This window comes from Molothrus ater, chromosome 1 (assembly GCF_012460135.2).
Source record: "Molothrus ater isolate BHLD 08-10-18 breed brown headed cowbird chromosome 1, BPBGC_Mater_1.1, whole genome shotgun sequence".
Classification (NCBI taxonomy): domain Eukaryota; kingdom Metazoa; phylum Chordata; class Aves; order Passeriformes; family Icteridae; genus Molothrus; species Molothrus ater.
This window is the reverse complement of record NC_050478.2, coordinates 4949454-4967528: the sequence shown is the minus strand read 5'-3', so window position 1 is coordinate 4967528 and position 18075 is coordinate 4949454. Positions and strand designations below refer to the sequence as shown.

The 18075-nt window shown below is 50.8% G+C and overlaps 1 protein-coding gene across 2 annotated transcripts in view; it reads left to right on the top strand.

Moving 5' to 3' along the window:
- The first annotated feature begins 897 nt into the window (after positions 1–897).
- The window catches only part of LOC118684210 (mitogen-activated protein kinase kinase kinase 3-like), an 82479-nt gene continuing 65301 nt past the window's right edge, over positions 898–18075 (top strand). For both annotated transcript variants that reach the window (XM_036378979.2, XM_036378978.2), the window contains exon 1: positions 898–1010. The gene's annotated coding sequence lies outside the window, so the exon portion shown is untranslated. The remainder of the gene's footprint in view (positions 1011–18075) is intronic.

Here is an 18075-nt window from a genome sequence, read left to right as displayed (position 1 = left end):
GGTGTCTCACCAGGGCTGGTATGACCTGCGGGAGCACGGGAAACTGCACCTGGACCGAGCAGGGTTGAGGGATGGGGCATCATCCGGGCTGAGAGTCAGCCCGAGGGTCGGAACTGCCTCGGGATCGGAACTGGACCTGGTGTCCAGAGGCTGGAGCGGCCCCGAGGTTCGGAACTGCTCCGGGATCAGAACTGCCCCCGCATTCGGAACTGCCCCGGGTGTCCGAGCCGACCGGGGATCGGAACGGCCCCAGGGGCTGGCGCAGCCCCGAGGGTCGGAACTGCCCCGTGTCTCAGAGCTCACCTCGACTCTCACCGGGGCCAATCCCACCTGCAGGGCCAGGGAAGCACCACCGGCACCGAGCGGGGCTGCGGGACGGGGCATCGGGGCTGCGAACCCGCCCGGGGACCGCAACTGCACCGCGGATCGGAACCAACGAGAGGCTCGGAGCTCCGCAGGGCTCGGAACCGGCCCTGGGCTCGGAACCACGCCGGGGGTCGGAGCTGCCCCAGGGTTTCGGAGCTGCCCCAGGGGTCGGAGTTGCCGCAGGGCTCGGAGTTGCCCCCGGGTTTCGGAGCTGCCCCAGGAGTCGGAGTTGCCGCAGGGTTTCGGAGTTGCCGCAGGGTTTCGGAGTTGCCGCAGGGTTTGAGAGCTGCCCCGGGTTTCGGAGCCGCCGCGGGGTCGGAGTTGCCCCCGGGTTTCGGAGCTGCCCCGGGGCGCGGAGCCCCGAGTGTCGCCCCCCAGCGGCGGGGCAGGGCCTGGCCCCGCTCGCTCGCTCGGTCGGTCGGTGGCTGGCGGGGCCGGTCCGCCCCCGTCCCCGTGCCCGTCCCATTGGCCGCGGCGGCTCCGCGCGTCACCGCTTCCTCCCGCTTTTGTGCGCCGCCCCAGCCGAGCTCCAGCCGAGCGGTGCCGAGCCGAGCTGAGCTGTTCGGAGCCGCGCCAGCCGCTGGGACCCGACGTGGTGACACCAGCCCCGGGTGGCCGCGCATGTCCCTCCGCGGGTGACCCCGGTAAGTCCGTCCGTCCTCAGCCCCCCTTTCCGCGGGCGCTGGCTCCGAGCCTCCGTGAATAGTTTCGTTCTTTTAATTATTTTACTGTCTGCAGTGGCGACCGAGAGTTTTGCAGCCGGGTCTGGCTTCCGTGGGTTTTTCTTCCTTCCTTTCTAGTCTAGCCAAGTGGGAGCTCGTCCCTGCGGCTGTGTTTGGGGAGCCGTGGGAGGGTCCCCAAGGGTGCTCCCCAGCACGGGTTGCCGTGTCCGTGGGTGCGGAGCGGATTGAAGGACTGCACTTCCCCGGGGCTCCCCGCACACCCCCGCCTTGTGCTGCTGCTCTCGGGTCGCTGTTTTCCCCAGGTTGTCGCCTGGCTGCCTGTCCCAGCTGCAGCTGCTGACAGCGAGCGGCCGGGATTAGACTCCAGTACCCGTTTTGGGATGCACTGGCGTCTGGAGCCAGCGGTTTCGGGATGTGGTCACTTGGGTGCTCCCTGGAAAGCATCCAGGGAGGTGCGGGGGTTCTTGGCCACCCCTCACTCCCCTGCAGAGCTCTCCCTGCACCGTCCGTCCGGAGCGGTGAGGATGGGATGAGCGCGGGGAGGAAGGCTCCCCGAAGCCCGTCCCCGCGTGGTGCGAGTGGCCGGCGGAGCTGGGAGAGCTGGATTTCTGGGAAAGCTGGATTTCCACCTGGACGGAGCGAGCCGCTGCCGTGGGGCTGTGCCACGAGCCGGGATGATGCTCAGGAAGGATTTGTGCTGCCGGCACCAAACCCCTGCCCTGCGCGGCTGTGCGAGAGGAGCGGAGCAGAGGTGGGAGCCGGGGAGCAGCTGGGCAGGTCCTGCACGGTGGACAAGTACGGCTCTTGCTGGCCCTGACACAGCCCGGAGAGAGGCTTCTCCCTCGGCTGCTGCCTTTATCCTCCTCTTCAATTCCTGTCTTGTAATCCAGTAGTTTTTGGGAATGGACCTGCTCCTGGTTTGGGGAAGGGTCTTGCATGTGTTGCTGGTGCATGAGCCAAAACCACCTGGCTCACTTGGGACTTGGAGGCTTGGGAATTCTGCAGGGCTTAAGTGATCCCAGGGTCAAGCTATTTCACTTCTTTGGTGAGAGTGAATGGTTGGGGGGAATTTCTTTCTGTGACACCTTCTGGATTTATTTGCAGTCTGGTATGTGCAGTTTGACGTAGCTCCGTGCAGGATTTGTGCACGGAGTGCAGCTCTTGGAAGCAGCTCCTCAGGTGTGCATGAGATCAGTTGCATTTGGGGCTTTGTTCTGCCTGTGTCAGATGGTCCAATTTCCAGAACCCCTAATTTGACATTAATTATAAACAGGGATTCAAGGTTTCCCAGGGCTCCTGCTGATCAGAGCAGACCTCCACAGCTGGGCACAGCCTTTGCCCTGGGAAGGTTTTGCAGCTTGTAAAAGCTCCTCTGTTGAGGCAGGACGTGAGGCTGGATGGGCTGCCAGCCTGGTGGGATGTGGATGTAAAGGACCTTTTATACCTTCCTTGTGTGAACGCGTTTTGGTGCCGCAGTTTTTTCCACGGCTCCTTAATCTCCACCAGAAACCCGCAGCTCTGCCATGTCAACGTGTGCTGATGGGCAATGCATTTATGTTTTTGGAGGCTGTCAGAGCCTGTGAGGGAAGTGTTCTCGCACAGAGAGATGTGGTCTGGATTTTCACCCAGACGAAGCGACTCCGTCGCGAAAAGCCAGCGCCTGCGGCAGCCAGAGGAGCGGCTCCGTCCCGTCCGGAACGTTCCTGCTGCTCCCCGATGCTTCGTGATTTTCTCCTGCAGCTTGGACTCGATGCTCTGTGAATTTTCCCCGTTGGGAAGACGCCTGGTGAGGCTGCCATGGTGTGTCTGGCTCCCTGGCAGAGCCGTGGGATGGAGTGTGCTGCTGCAGCGTGGAAAGTGATGTGCTTCCAGGCCTGCTCTCCCAGATGGACGTGGGAACGAGAGCGAGGGCTGGCAGGATCCTCTCTGCTGTTGGAGACCTGCTGGTCGAGGCTGGAGGGAAGTGAGTCAGGCTTTGCTGTAAGAAGGGATATCTTTTATTAGACTGCTCGGGGAAGGCAGGCTGGCTTTGGAGTGCACGTAGAAGAAAAGAGGCAGTGATTGCTTGGAGTCTGCCTTGGCTCTCCAGACTGAAGGAACCATCTGAAAGAAAATGAAGAAAAAAAAAAAAATCTTAACTCCAGTTTAACCTGTGCAGTTCATCTGGCCTAAGGAAGCACATTTCATCCCTCTGCAAATCTCTGGGCTCCTTAGATCCTGAGATGCAGCACAGCACAGGGACGTGCTTGCCACCTGCCAGCCCTTCACAGGAGGTGGCCGAACATTTTCCAGGCTGGCTCCTACAGCAAGGAGCTGTGGGAGACAGGGATGGTGCTCACTGATGCCTGACGATGGCAGGAGCCTGCTGGGCTCAGTCCCTTCCACTCCTCTCTTTGCACAGAGCACAGGCCAAGCACAGAAATGTGCAGAATGTCAGCTGTGCACTGGGGAGATGGAAAATGCAGTGTGGAGCCATAAGAAGTGGAATATGGATTTAAATATTTTTATTATTTCCCCAGACAGGGGGGAAAAGCTATAGATGGCCCACTGATACTGAACCTGGCAGGTTCACCTTCAGTCCCCAGGCTTTATTTATTTAGATATTTAATCTCCACAAGGGGAAATGGGTGACCAGATGTTTTTGGTGAGTCCCTCCAAGGAGCAGGTCCCCTTTCCCACAGGCCAGGACAGTTCAGCATTTCTTTCTGGCACCTTTTCTGCCTTTCCTGAGTGCAGTGTAAGATGCAGAGGTGGTGAATGTCATCTCAGTTGTGCCTGAACCATGCTGTCTCTGCAGGCTAGCCCCTATCCCATGTGGCATGAGCCTTCATCTGATGTGGTCAGTGCTGTGGTGAGCATCAGACAGGCAAGATAAGGGCTTTTCTGTCTGTGAAAGTGCAGGTGAGCATGCAGGAGTGTGGATATGGGGGCATTTCTGTTTGTTTTCTGTCTGTCCCTGCAGTTCTGATCTGCTCTAGCCAAGTAATTTTCCTGTTAGTCACTAAAATGCTGCTGGTGCCCAAAGCAAAAGGGTGGTCAGGCATTGGCACAGGCTGCCCAGGGAAGTGGTGGAATCACCATCCCTGGAAGTGTTCAAAAACAGTGTGGATGTAGCACTTGGGGACATGGCTTAGAGGTGGACTTGGCAGTGCTGAGTTAATGATTGGACTCAATGATATCAGAGGTCTTTTCCTGCCTTAACGATTCTATGATCCAACCAGTCTGTCTCAGTTCATCTTTAATGACACAAATTAAAAGCTAAGATCTCCTTTAAAAACCAATGCCTTGCTCTTCAAAGGCCCTGGGGAACTGTTCCCTGCAGCTGTTCCCCGTTGCATGGGCATGAGGAGCACGGGAAGAACACTCTAGAGGGGCTGCAGGCAGGGGGTACCTGGCTCCCTGCTTTGTTTTGGCAGTGAGGATTTGTTCCAGGATCTTCCCCTGGAGCCACAGGGCATGGCTGAGAGCAGGATGGGGGAAGAAGCAGCATCAGCCTGGCCCACGATGGGGACTCCTGCAGCTCTACACCCCTGTCTCTGTGACCAGGGATGGGGACACAGCATTGCATGTCATCGCTGTGTCTGGTCTCAGGTGCCAGCTTCTGTTCCCAGGGCACTTGGAATGTCTGTGAAAGGAGCCCAGAGGGTTTGACCTGGGCTTTCTGAGTCATTTAGAGGTCAAAAGTGAAAGATATACCTGTACCCTCTAGAAGAGGGGGTTCAGCTCCCAAATGCCTTCCCCAAACACCTTTTTTCTATGCTGAAAGACCCTACTATAAATGTTAGTGGAGATGAAGTGGCTCAGACTTTAATGAGCATCTCTGGCTGGTTCTGCTCTCCTGAGTTAAACCCCAGGCTGGGCACCATTTTATGCAGAGCTGATTGTCACTTCTGCAAGAGCCTGTCTGCTTTTATCCTCTGCACTCTGGGACATGCAGCCCAGGGAGAGAAGGAGCTGTAAGAGCAAGCAGTGAGCCGGGGTGGAGCTGAGCCAGGCTTGGCTCAGAAGCTGCCTGGGCCAAAGTCCGGCTGGCAGAGCGCGCCGTGCCCGGCGGCTCCAGCAGATCCTGGAAGGAGCTGGCCCAGCTCCTGCGTGGGCTGCTGTGCAAACAGCCTGTGCCCAGGCCAGCTCCTGCGGGGTGGGAGGATGGCTCAAGCCTTCAGGTGGTGATTAAACAGCAAATTGCTTGAAAAAAAACCAGCCCTGGGTGGGTGGATTAGAGGCGCTCTGCAATACTCGCCAGTGGCCAAGTGACAAAAAGTCATCTGATTGATAGCTGGGTGATTCAGATGGAGAGAAAGACTTTGTACCGTTGCTTTGGGAATGTAACTTGTGAGATAAGAAGTCTTTGTGATGGAGGTAGGAACGCCTTGAATCCATCCATCAGTGCTCTGTGGCCTGTGCTTTGAGTGCTCCTCTTTTGGCATTGTTATGTTTGTCTTGTCCACCTGCAAGTGTGTCCTGCATGGTGGCTTTCAGGTGCTCCCAAATCCCCAAGGAAACGTTGAAAACTTTGCAGATGACTGTCCTTAGCACAGATATTGTGTGTAAGAGTGAGCCCTGTGTTGAACTGGTGCAGAGGGTCAGAGGAAGGTGCTGCTGCTTTGGCACATCTGATGAGGTCTGTCCTTGTTGAGGTTGTCCTTGTCCCGCAGTCCTGAAGTGGTCAGGACTGGGTGATCACTGTCGATCCCTTTCAATTGAACTGTTCCATTCCATGGATGTGCATGGAAGTCCCTTGTGATGAGCATGGTGGATTACTCAGGTTGCTCAGTACTTTTGTGCTGCAAACTCTTGTTCTGGGGGCTTTTGTACTGAGCAGAAGTCAAATCATCTCAGTCTAGTTGTGAACAGGAAATAATGCAATGCCATCCATGGTAAATAAGAGCCCAGAAGAATTTAGCAGATCCTAAATTCTTCACAGTCAGCTGTCAGCACCTTTAACTGTGTGAGGTGGCCACAGGGGGCTCTATCCCAAGCCATGAGGATTCTGCAGAAGGGTGGTGGGCACAAGGGTGATGGGCACATCTGGCTCTCACCAGCTCTTAATAACAGTGATATCTTGCCCAGATATAAATTCAAGGGTTGGGGCATCCCCTGCACGGGGCAGTGATTTGATAAGGAAGGGTTGATTGAGGAGAAGGTGTGAGGGTGAGATTTGTTATCACAGGGCAGACAGGTGAAAGTGTATGCAGAGAAACTCTCTCTCAAATACTCTCTTCCTTTCAGCCTCTCTCCTCTTCCTCTCACTCAATGCCTGGGGAGTGCCCTGGGGAGAACTGTCCCTCTTTTGCAGGGTCAGTGCAGTGCCATTGCAGAGGGCAGCTGTTATCTACACTGTTATCTACACTGTTACTACACTGTTACCTACACTGTTACCTACACTGTTATCTACACTGTTATCTACAGCTGGCTGATGCAGATGGGGGCTGATGATAGTGTTAGCCACAGAGGGATGATAACCCTGGAATCACCATGCTGTGGGAGTATGTGGCTGGAGGGAGGTGTGGCAGCTGGATCTGTGGGACAGAGAGGTTTGGGAGTGTGCAAGTGATGAATAACCATTACCTCAAATCAGAGATTTGGGCTTCCTTTTGTTGAGACTGACCTGTGCACTGGTGCAGTGTAGCATCCTTCAATTAACAGAGCAGGCTGGGCCAAGCTCCTGGAGAGTTTTCCTTGCTGGTGGAAAGTGTTCATACTGCAGGCTCAAAGCCTTCTGCTTCCCTTTCAGCACACAACTGCAGCTTTGGTTTATTCTACTGGAATCCTTCTGCTGATTTCCTCTTGGAGAGTGGCTTTTGGGAAACCTCAGCACCTCGTGGTCAATAAACCACTGCTTTGCTGCTCCTTGGTCTTAGTCCCTCAGTGCTGGTGCTAACAGAATAGCAAGAGTCATTAGAGAAATATGCAAGATATTCCAGTTATTTCTCTTTGGATGGTGCTGGTAGCAAGTAAAAGAGATAAACAGAGCTGTGCTTAGCTTATTACATCATTGGTTTTACTGAAAGGGTCAAGGTCCAGCTCTGGATGTTGTTGCAGGATGCATTTGAGCTGCTCCTGAGCTGAGCTGTGCCAGAGGGAAAAGGTTTGGGAAGAGCATCATTTTAGTGCTGTCCCTGTGTTCCTTCTGAATGGTGCCTTGGTAGAGATCATGGTGGGACAAATCCTGCCAGGGTAATTTCTTGACTTTGCACTGGAAAGCTCTGCCCTTGGCTCCTGTTAAGGCCCAGGAGCTGTTCCTCCTCTGGCAGAGGCAGCCAAGGGAAGCCCTGCTGACATCTGCTGGGTGTTGGGGCTGGCAGGCGCCATCAGGGCCCCTGGGTGGGGAATCACATGCACAGAGTGGGCTCTGTCCTGCTCCTGTCCTCATCTTGCTGCTGGGATGGCTCCTGGTGGCTTTGCTGGCTGGATCTGCTGCTCTGGTGGCTTAGGCTGAGGTCTGCTTGCTCCTCTTGTGACATGGCTGAAATGAAGGATTTGAGGAGCCATGCCAGTTCTTGCCTATTTCTGTTTGGTTTGGGGGTGCTTACTGAGACTCTCCACAGTGCCCTTCCTGAGCAGCTGAAATGTCAAAGACATGCACATCACACCTGGCTGATGACACACAAAAAAAGGGAGAAAATGTTTGTTTAATCGTTCCAATATTTCAGCAACTTCACCTCCAGCATTACAGGTGTGAATAAAATCTGGTGTGAGCCTGTAAGGGCTGAGGATGTGTTTTCACAATTGGCTTTTGGACTCGGCACAAAAGGTGCTGAAGACTGTGACTGTCTTCATCTCTGGATGAGAATGAGCTAGTTGTGGTCTTAGTCTGTGGCCAGGAAATCCTGTGCTGGAGAGCTTCCCTTTCAGGAGCCAGTGGGGCTGTCCCAGGGAGGTGGTGTGGTGCCCTGAGGTTTGGTGAGATGGAGCAAGGCTTCCTGTACCTGCTTCATCATCACCTGGGAAGTTGATTTGTCTTTCACACCAGGTGTTGCCACAGAGGTGCAGTTTGGTGGCTCACCCCTGTGGGAGCTTCCCAGGCTGTGGTTGCTGTGGGAGTCACCAGGAGCTGATGAAAGGGGGGAATGCTTGTGGGAGAACATGGGGTGTGTTGAACAGGATCTCCCCTTGGTGCATGGGGATCTGACCACCTCCCTGACCCGTCTTGGGCTGGATTTCCAAAACCTTGGACAGGTGTGGCTGAAGGTCTCTGGGCTGCCCCACGGGACATCACCACCTTCATGGCCACGTTCAGGAGTGTGTCCCTGCAGGAGTGTCTCCAGCCCAAAGAGGATTCTTGCTAATCCCTGCTTCGCTCTCTTTCCTGCTTCCTCTCTGCCCGCTCCGAGCGTGGAGCACTGACAACACCCCAGGGCAGGACCATGGGGGATCCTGGCTGCTGAAGGCTGTGCTAAATGCTTTCATGGGACACAATTTATGTCCCATAAAAGCTCCTGCAAGGTGCCTTGCTGCAGATCTCTGTTTTGGGGCTGTCTCTGATGTAATCTGTCAAGACAGCGGCTGCTCTTTGACTTACTGCTGCAGGTCTGCTTGGGGATGGATGACCAGTTGCTTACCTAGCATTACCAAAGCAACGAGTTGTTGCTTTCCATGACTCATGAAAATGCACTGTAGGCTCTCTTAAGAATGGCTGAGATCATTTTTTGGCTGGCTCTGGGCATCTGGTTTCCTTAGCAAATAGCAGTGGGGGTGGAGGGAGGGGGATTTCCAAACTCGTTTCTTTGTATGTGTGATCTGGTTTTTAGAGCTTGGCTCAGAAAGTGCTTCATTTTAAAAAGGGAATAAAATATAAAAAAAAAGGACCTGTAACTTCCATGTCTGTTTGGTTTTTGTAGCATGTTCCCTTTAGTCGTGGTTTGGTGTAAAAAGGGGAAAGGTGCTAATAATATTTCAGAGCTGTAGGCTGTGGTTCTCTTCTTAAATAAGCAAGGATAGAAACATGATAAGTGGTATTTTCCTTTTGGAGCAAATCTTTCTGGGGAAGGAGAAGGAGGTACAGAGGAAATTCTACAAACAAAACTGTAATTTCATTAATTTAATCTTTTTTTTTTTTTTGGCCGTGTTTGCTCAAATTGGGGACTTTGATGATGCAGCAGAGCAGAGTCTTAGCAAGAGGTGTTTTAGTGTTTGGATAATCTGATTATTATTTAAAAAAATATTTATTTATTTACGTGTAGACCCTGGATTCACTTTCTGTGTTTTTCCTGTGTGGTTCAAAGGCAGCAGCACAGACATCCTTGAGAACCAAGTGCAGCAAGATAAACATTAACCAGAAGAGAATCAGAGCCCTGTGACAGCTTCAGAGGGCAGGAGGTCCCCAGGTGCTCTGGCACCTCTGCAGCAAGGTTGCAGCAGCCTCTGTGTAATCCTTCCCCAGCCCAGCCACTGTTTGCAGGCACCTGAGAGCAGACAGAGAGAGAAGGGAGGGGAAATCCTGGGCAGGCAGAATTGTTTGGGGAGGGAGATTTGTGGTGCTGTGGGTTTGGTGTGCCCATCCTTTGCAGGGCTGGCAGGAATAAAACAACAGCCTGTTGCATATTCATACATCTCATACATGATGCATAAATTCCATTCAAACACAGGATTCTGTCTGGTCAGTGTCAGCTTCTTCCTCTTAATCCTAACGGTGTCATGCTGTCTGAGTGAGGCAGGAAGAAGTTCATTTCTCCTGATAATGGGGCAAAAAATTCTCTTTCTCTGAAAGATTCAGGTGTCCTGTGGCTGCTATCTCAGTGTGAGTCCTTTCTTTAGAAAAAAAGCATCCTACATAGCATAGTTTCTATTTTAACCTTTTGTTATAACCTATATTTGTTATAACTATATTTTATAACTACATTTAACACACTTACATAAGAGAATCAATACAGCATTATATTCTAACACAACACATATAATATTCATTTTAACATTTGCCAAAAGCCAATCATAAAATCTGCATTTTTCACACTTCCCAAGCCCAGCCACTGTCTGCAGACACCTGAGAGCAGACAGAGAGAAGGGAGGGGAAATCCTGGGCAGGCAGAATTGTTTGGGGAGGGAGGTTTGTGGTGCTGTGGGTTTGGTGTGCCCATCCTTTGCAGGGCTGGCAGGAGCCAGGGTTTGGTGTGTTCCACAGTGGCAGTTCAGGAATTGGATAGCTGTGAACCAGCCTCCAGTGCTGGGCACGGTCAGTGCTGGATCTTGGCTGGGGTTGGTTCTGCAGCCAGGGCAGGCAGAAGGGTGTCCTGGTCTGCTGAGGGCTGGAGCTGCAGATCTGTGCTGGGAACAGCAGCAGCTCCATGGCCCGGCCCTGGGCCAGGGCTGAGCAGGAACAATGTGACTGAACAGGTTTGGGCTCCTTCACCCGGAGCTGGGCTGAGACAAGGCAGGAACCCAGAGCTGTGCCAGGAGCTCCCCGTGCTCGGAGCTCCCCTTGCTGTGAAAAACGCCAATCACTTGCTTTTAAAATTTTAGAATTTTAATAGTAATAAAATGGCTATAAAAATAGTAATATAATTAGAGTAATAATAATTTGGGCAATTTGGATTAGGACAATACGAGACAACAGAAACAAAGAGTTACTGATGTCTGGGTACCTTTTCTGGGCTGCATAAGCCTGAAAAAGGACCCAGGTTAACAGAGGATTAACCCTTAAAAGCAACAGCCTGTGGTATATTCATACATCTCATATATGATGCATAAATTCCATTCAAACACAGGATTCTGTCTGGTCAGTGTCAGCTTCTTCCTCATAATCCTGATGGTGTCATCCTGCCCGAGTGAGGTGGGAAGAAGTTGGTTTCTCCTGATAATGGGGCAATAAATTCTCTTTCTCTGAAAGATTCAGGTGTCCTGTGGCTGCTGCCTCAGTGTGAGTCCTTTCTTTAAAAAAACTTATCCTACATAGCATAGTTTCTATTTTAACCTTATGTTATAGCCTAAAACTCTATTTAACACACTATTTAATAGAATTAATACAGCATTACTTTCTAACACAACAGATAGAATATTCATTTTAATATTTGCAAAAAGCCAATCATAAAATGCACATTTTTCACACTTGCTCTGAGCTTCCCTTTCTCTGAGCTTCCCTTGCTCTGTGCCCAGCGAGCAGGAGGAGCTGCCCTGCTGCTGTCTCTGTGAAAAGCTGACAGAAAGCAAAGCCCTGGAGCTCGAGGGGTGGGAAGCTGAGCTCCAGGGAGGTGATGGAGCCACCCCAGGGCTTGGCTCAGGGCTGCTGCCTGCCCAAGCCCCCTGTGCCAGGAGCTGCTGGGAGCTCCACAACTGCTCAGGCCCCTCGTGTTCTCCTCCACCTATGGATTTCTCTGCATCTTTGCTAGTTAGTTTGGAGAGAATGGATAAAAACCACTGATTTAACCAGAAGTGTAGTCTTGACCCTCTTTTTTCCATGGATATTTAATGTATTTATTTATTTATATGCGTGTATTTAATGCATGGCCTAGCACGCCAACGATCTTCTAGGTCTTAATTGTTTTTTTCCATGCAAAAATAGGAAATAAACGTGACCTGAGGTCTTCTGCTCTCTGTGGTGCTCCTGGGTATTTATTTGAACACGTGGCCAAAGTTTATGTACCTGAGCTGGTGGGCAGCTGCAGCCCAGGTGCCTGTAGTGCCATGGTGATGCTGGCCCAGGCTCAGCAAGACCATGGGATGAGCTCTGTGAGACCCAGCACAGGCTTTTTCAGAAGGTCAGGTCCTTATTGATAGACTTTATTTATAGGTAAATTTCTGCTGTGCAAGATCCACCAGCAGCTGTGACCCTGGTGGTTTTGGTGAGCAGGGAATGCCAGCAGGTGAGCTGGCATAGCTGAATTTCCCCTGCTTGATGCTGGATAAAACAAGTGGGAACAAAACTTGGAAAGACAATTCTGCTGTATTATTATTTTATTGTTTTTTTTTAAACTGCTGTGCCTTGGTATTGTCCCCCGGTGCATAATGTTCTTTTGACTAGGAAAGCCAGTATCAGGGTACCCCAAAGGGGCTGCCTAATTTCTAGGCAGGTGTTGCTATGAAAGCTGTATTTTTTTGATCTCTAACTTACAGATGGGAATGTTGAAGGAACCCACCTCTCCCCAAAATTAAGTCACTCCCTGTCCAGTCTAACATTTCCAGTGTATAGTGTTGGTGAAAAGGAATTTTGGATCACATTCTTTCCTCCAAAAAAATGCAGATTTATTTCTTTTAAAGCAGATTTTTCTATTCCTTCATGTTTGAGCATTTCAGACATGACTTACACTTCTTCAGCTTTTGACATCTGCAAATACTTCTTTTTAACAAAAAAAAAAAAGGGGAAGTGTGATTCTGATGTAATCATGTGACTCCAGGAACAAGGTTCTTATGAAAAACACAGAATCCTGTGAGAATTTGCAATGCTCAGGGTTATCCCATTGTTCAGCAGAAAATGAAGCAAAACCTTCTACTCCCAGCTGCCCCATCCCTTGGTGTCCATCTTGTTGCAAGAGATATTTAGGCTGTGTGGGTTTTGGTGGGTTTTTTGGCTTTTGTTTTGTTTTGTTTTGGATTTTTTGCGTTTTTGTTGTTGTTTTTTGTGGTTGGTTTTTTGTGGTTTTTGGTTTTTTTTAATGGTGTGGGGTTTTTTAACTTTTTTTTAATGGTCTTTTTAATGGTTTATGTAGTGAAATGTTTTTCTCCTTGCGTGGTGAAATTCACAGATCTGTGGCCTTGAGGCTCTCAGGTGCTCTCTGGGTTGTGTCTCTTGTGGAAGCCTTGCACTCTTCAGGCATTTTAAAACCAAGACAGAGCCTTGCTGCTGTTGTGGCATGAATCAATGCCAATGCAAATTGCCATGCAAACCTAAAGACCTAAGCTGCATTGGAGACTCTTCTCCCCAAACCCTTTGGTTCCTTGCATTTCCCTTTCTGGGGTGGTTGGGGCTTTTTGAGCTTTTTTCTGTCAAAGAGGCTTGACCTGGATGTTTGCTGTCTGTGCTCTTGCCAACCTGCCTTTTGCAAAAGTAAAGGAGGTGCCTTTCCATCTTGGACAGGAGCAGGCTTGGGAGCTCAGAGCAGTGTTCTGATAGCACAGAAATGAGGTTCCTGTGCTGCTCCTGGCTGTGGGACAGGAATTGGGGGACTTGCTTGGGTGCCTCAGAGCTTGCTGAAGGTGAAAACCAGGCTCATGCAAGTCCTCTCTTGTGTAAGTTCCCTTGGGTAAGCCCTGTTAGCTGTCTCTGGAAGTATTCAAAACCTGCCTGGACGTGCAACCTGCTCCAGGTGAGCCTCCCTCAGCACTGGGAGATCTCCAGAGCTCCCTTCCCACCAGAGCCATTCTGGGATTCTGTGAACATCTGGAAAACAAAACATCTTCAGAGGGCAACTCTCCCACCACAGGCAGGCAGAGCCAGCGTGTTCCTCTACAGCTTGGGAGATATTTGTCCTGTGACTAAGCAGAAAAGAGATGGGAAAGGTCCTGTTAGATCATCCCATCCACCTCCCTGCTGCGAGCAGCTTTTCTCCCTGGTGTGGATTTATTAACAGGGGAGACAGGAGGGGTTTGCTCAGGCACTGAGGAGGAGCAGCAGGTGAGAGAGAAACTCTGCACACAGGTGACTCAACCTGCACAGTTGCAATTGTTGCTTGCAGCCATAGGATTTTGTAGTAAAAGGGCCAAAACCTCTCAACTTGACATTCTTGGCATGGTTGGAGCCTTCTCCTTAACTTGCTGTCAGTTTGTGCAGGCATGAGCTTGTCTTTTTATAGCATTCTAGGAATAAGCTAATTTTACTTGATATTTATGATGGAGTAGGTGGCTTGAAAACTAATAATAATAAAGGGGGGAAAAAATAGAAGCCTTTTGGAAAGGAGAGGTCAGCCAGCTGGACCTCTGCACAGCTGGCCTGGGCTCTGCTGGCCATGATCTACAGGAAAGGCTCCCAGAGGAGATGTCAGGGAGGTGCAGGTGGAAATGCTATTGCCATGACAAACAGAGCAGTGCTGGAGTGTCAGGCCAGAGCTTGGGGACCATCAGCATTGCTTGGTTTGTTACTGCTTAGTAACCACAGCACGGTGAACGTGGGCTGGATTTCATTTCTCAGTACCCAAATGCAGCTCAGAGCACTGGGGTTGGAATTTCTGAGTGTGGAGAGCAAAGGGACAAATTCTGATCAGGGAAGAACTGGAGCATGTGCTCCTGTAGGGAATGGGAGCAGGAATTTCCTATCCAGGCATGTGCTGAGCTGCCTTCTCCTACTGAGGCTGTGTTGGTTTTTGCACTAAGGATCACTTTGCTGGCTCCAGAGGTCAACACCAGTGTGGGATCAATATTTAGGGTTAAGGATGAGCACTGTTCTGTCCTGCAGGTGAGCAGCCAACCTCCCTCTGCACCTGTGACATCTTTTTGCAGGTGATGGCACTTGGTTGGGCACCGGGGGCCGTTCTGCAGATCCATTTCCTGACATCACGGTACATTTTGTGTGGGTTTTGGGAGTGTTATGGGACATCTCTTGGCTGAGCAGTTGCTCTGTTGCAGGGGGAGAAGCTCTCCCAGATCCATGGAGGGTGTTTCATGGTACAGGCAGTGTCCCTGGCACCACTGGTCTTTCTCTTGGCTTCTCCTATGGAAGTGACAGTATCACAGATGACGTTTTCCAGGAAAACTTCCAGCACTTGTAAAGAGCTCTGACATGGGCTTTGCCTCCCTTCCCTCCTCCACCAGACATCTCCCAGGGAGGAGGGAGCTGGAGCAGGGCACAGTGCACACAGGGAACAAATCTGCCTTATCATTATTTAATTTAGAGAGAACTTGGCCTAAAGATGTAAAAAGGAATTGCAAGCACTGTCTGGACACCACCTCTCCTCATCAATTAGCAGCATTAAACTCTCAGCAGGGAGGATTAATTAGAAAACTGAAATCTTTCTATCATGACAGCCTTCTGGTTTGCATTGAAATGCAGCCAGAGGACTGGAAAGGCTTCTGTATTTTGTTTTGATACACAGGCATATGTTTCTTTCCATCCTGGAAATTAATTCTGTCTGTCTGTAACGGAGCCGTGGGAATCAATATTGAGCTGAGCTGTGTTTCTCCAGAGCTTTCTTCTAAAAGGAGTTGACTGCTTCCCCACTGTGCCTAATAAGTGACCTGATTTTGGAGCAGCTGCTCTGCCAGTTCAGAGGTGTTGTACAGCTGCCTTGATGGCTCATGGTCTCTCAAGGGTGATGGGCTTCTCTTCCCTGAAAGTCTCCAGGTCAGACTTTCTCTGAGCTGGACAAAATGCCCACATTTGTGACTTTCCATTGCTCCACACCAGGCTGGACGTGGTAGGAGAGGAAATTACTCATCCCACTGCCTCCCCTGCAGACTGCTCTTGGCCTTGGTGAGCTGTCATGCTCTGTCTCGAGTTCTGCAATGCCCTGAGCTGGGTTTAGAGGCAAACCCACCTTTTCCTCAGTGTCATCATCTTTCCTTCCCTCCACCAGGCTTGGGGAATGAAGTAGGGGGAAGCAGGAAGCTGCTGCCTTGCACTGGGGGAGCAGCTCACTCCTGGGTGATGGCACAGCTTGGGCAACCCTTCTGGAGAAGAGGCTGCCTTGTGTGCACTGCAGCAAGCAAGGGCTGTGCTCAGGCTCTGCACAACCACAGCTTTGGGAAAACTGGGTGGGGAAGGGCTGGCAGGAGAGGCAGGGCAGACCTGGGAGGCCCTGAGGGCTCTGGGCTTTGGGCAGTGTGTATGCTCTGCAGGCTGTAAGGTTCTGTGAGCCCATGGTTGGCTGCTCACACTCTGGTTCCTCCTCTCTTGGTGGCTCATTTTTTACTGTGAAGGCAAGGGCACTTGAGTTCATGTGATACTGCAAGTCCAGAGGACAAGGAGAACAAAGCCTCTGTGGAAGCTGCCCCACGTGCTTGTTTCATAACCCCATCACCACCCCAGTGATGGCAGGCACGAGCCAGCAGCTCATGGGGGCAGCTGAGAGCTGGGGCTGGGCAGAAACCTGCTCCTTCTGCCCAAAACCACAGCTGCTAGCTCATGGAGGCAGCTCAGTCTTGGGGCTGGGCAGAATCCTGCTCCTTCTGCCCAAAACCACAGCTGGCTCTTAATCTTTGCTTCCACTGAGCCCTCACTGAGCTCTGCCTTCTCCCACTGGAGAGATCTCAATCCAGAGCTGCATGGCAGAACCACCTCCCTCCCCTCCAGCAACTGGTGGAGATGAACCAATTCGCAGACACCCTGATTACACCCCAAAGCCCACCTCAGCCCCTCTGTGCCCAAATCCAAGTTTTCAAATTGGGCACTGAAGTGACCAAGTCCAAAGGATCCTCACCTCTCCAGATGAGGCTCGGCCAGGATTATTCACACACACAGCCCTGCCTGTGAGGATGAAGATCTGCACCTAGGGGAGGGAGAGCACTGTCCTGCATCATTTTCCCTTCCACAGCGCAAAATCCTGACCTCAGACAGTTCTCTGTGTATTTATGAATCAGAGGGAAACCCTGATGCCAGCTGCACCTACAGAAACCCTCTGATGCCAATAAACATTCCCCTCTAAGTGAACACTTAGAACATGTGAAGAGTTGCACGAGCAAGGAGAGGACCTGAACAAAATGTGTGGTGGCTGTTGGGGTCCTGATCTCCCCATGTGGTGTCGTGGTTGTGCTTCTTGCCCACAGAGAAGGAGCAAATCAACCAGGTGGCTGCTGAGAGAGCAGAGAGTGGTCAATTATTCCTGAGCCCTGGGCTTTGCAGTCGATCAGAAAGTCTGGCTGGGATCAATAAAAGCCAGGCAGGCTGCAGGGGAGAGGCTGTGCTCGTTAAAGAGAAGCTGTGCAGGGGGATGGCTGCCAGGGACTATTGATCCCTGCAGGCTGGGGGGAAATGCTGCATTTCTAAAAGGCTCCTGGCATGGCCAGGTGTGTTCTCCATCCTCTGTGCAAGGCAGGGAAAGTGGGTCAGACATGAGCTGGGGTGAGGGTGGGAGTTGGCAAAGAAGCCTCAAAGCCCTGGTCCTGCCATGATGCCATGCCAAGGCCATGGGATGGATCTCCTGTCACATTCACATTCTCTGATAAAATCCTTTCACCCAGGATTTTTCTCCTGGGAAGCTGAGAAGCCTCAGAGAAAAGGAAAACAATTCTTGTCTCATTTGCTTCTCCTCTGTGTTGCTCATGTGGAATGTGTTTGGAGATTGTTCACCCACAGGTGATTGTTTCATTGGATTCTGCTGGGAGTTGTTTTGACTCTTTGGCCAATCAGGGCCAAGCTGTGTCAGGACTCTGGAGAGAGTCAGGAGTTTTCATTGTTATCTTTTTAGCCTTCTGTAAGTATCCTTTCTGTAAGTATCCTTTATCCTATCCTTCCTATCTATCTTCTTTTTAGCTTTCTGTAAGTATCCTGAAAGGATACTTACAGAAGGCTAAAAAGATAATAATGAAATATATATATATATATAGTATATATTATAGTATGACTATATGTAGGGGGATACAGTATGTGTAAATGAAGGTGGTATAGAATGTAATCTTATCCCCTAAAGAGCTGCAGCTGAGCCAATTACTAAAGATTAGGAGCAGCCTGATGTTAACAGGCCACAGCTGTAGCCAATAATTAGAGTGTTACAAAAGAGTGGATGGGTGGGATCTGGAGTCAGTTGGCTGCTGTGGGGACAAGGAGGAGTCAGTGCCTGGAGGAGCTGCCTACAAGAAACATCGAGGAGGCACAAACTCTGTCAGGCAATGTGGGACCTTTACAATGTAATGACAATAAGAACTCTTGCAATGTATAGAGAACAACTATATATACTATAGTTTAGTGTAGCATTCTTTAATATAATATACTATCATAAAATAATAAATTAGCCTTCTGAGAACATGGAGTCAGATTCATCCTTCCTTCCTGCCATGGGGCACCCCACAAATACAATAATCACCCTCCTTCCTAGTCCAGAGCTTGGTCACTTAGTGTTCAAATCCCTGTTGGAGCAAATGGATCAGCCATGAGATTGGTTATGCTTTTGATACCTGTTGGAACTTAGGGCATAGGGAATATTTCTCAGTTTGTTTTGATAAG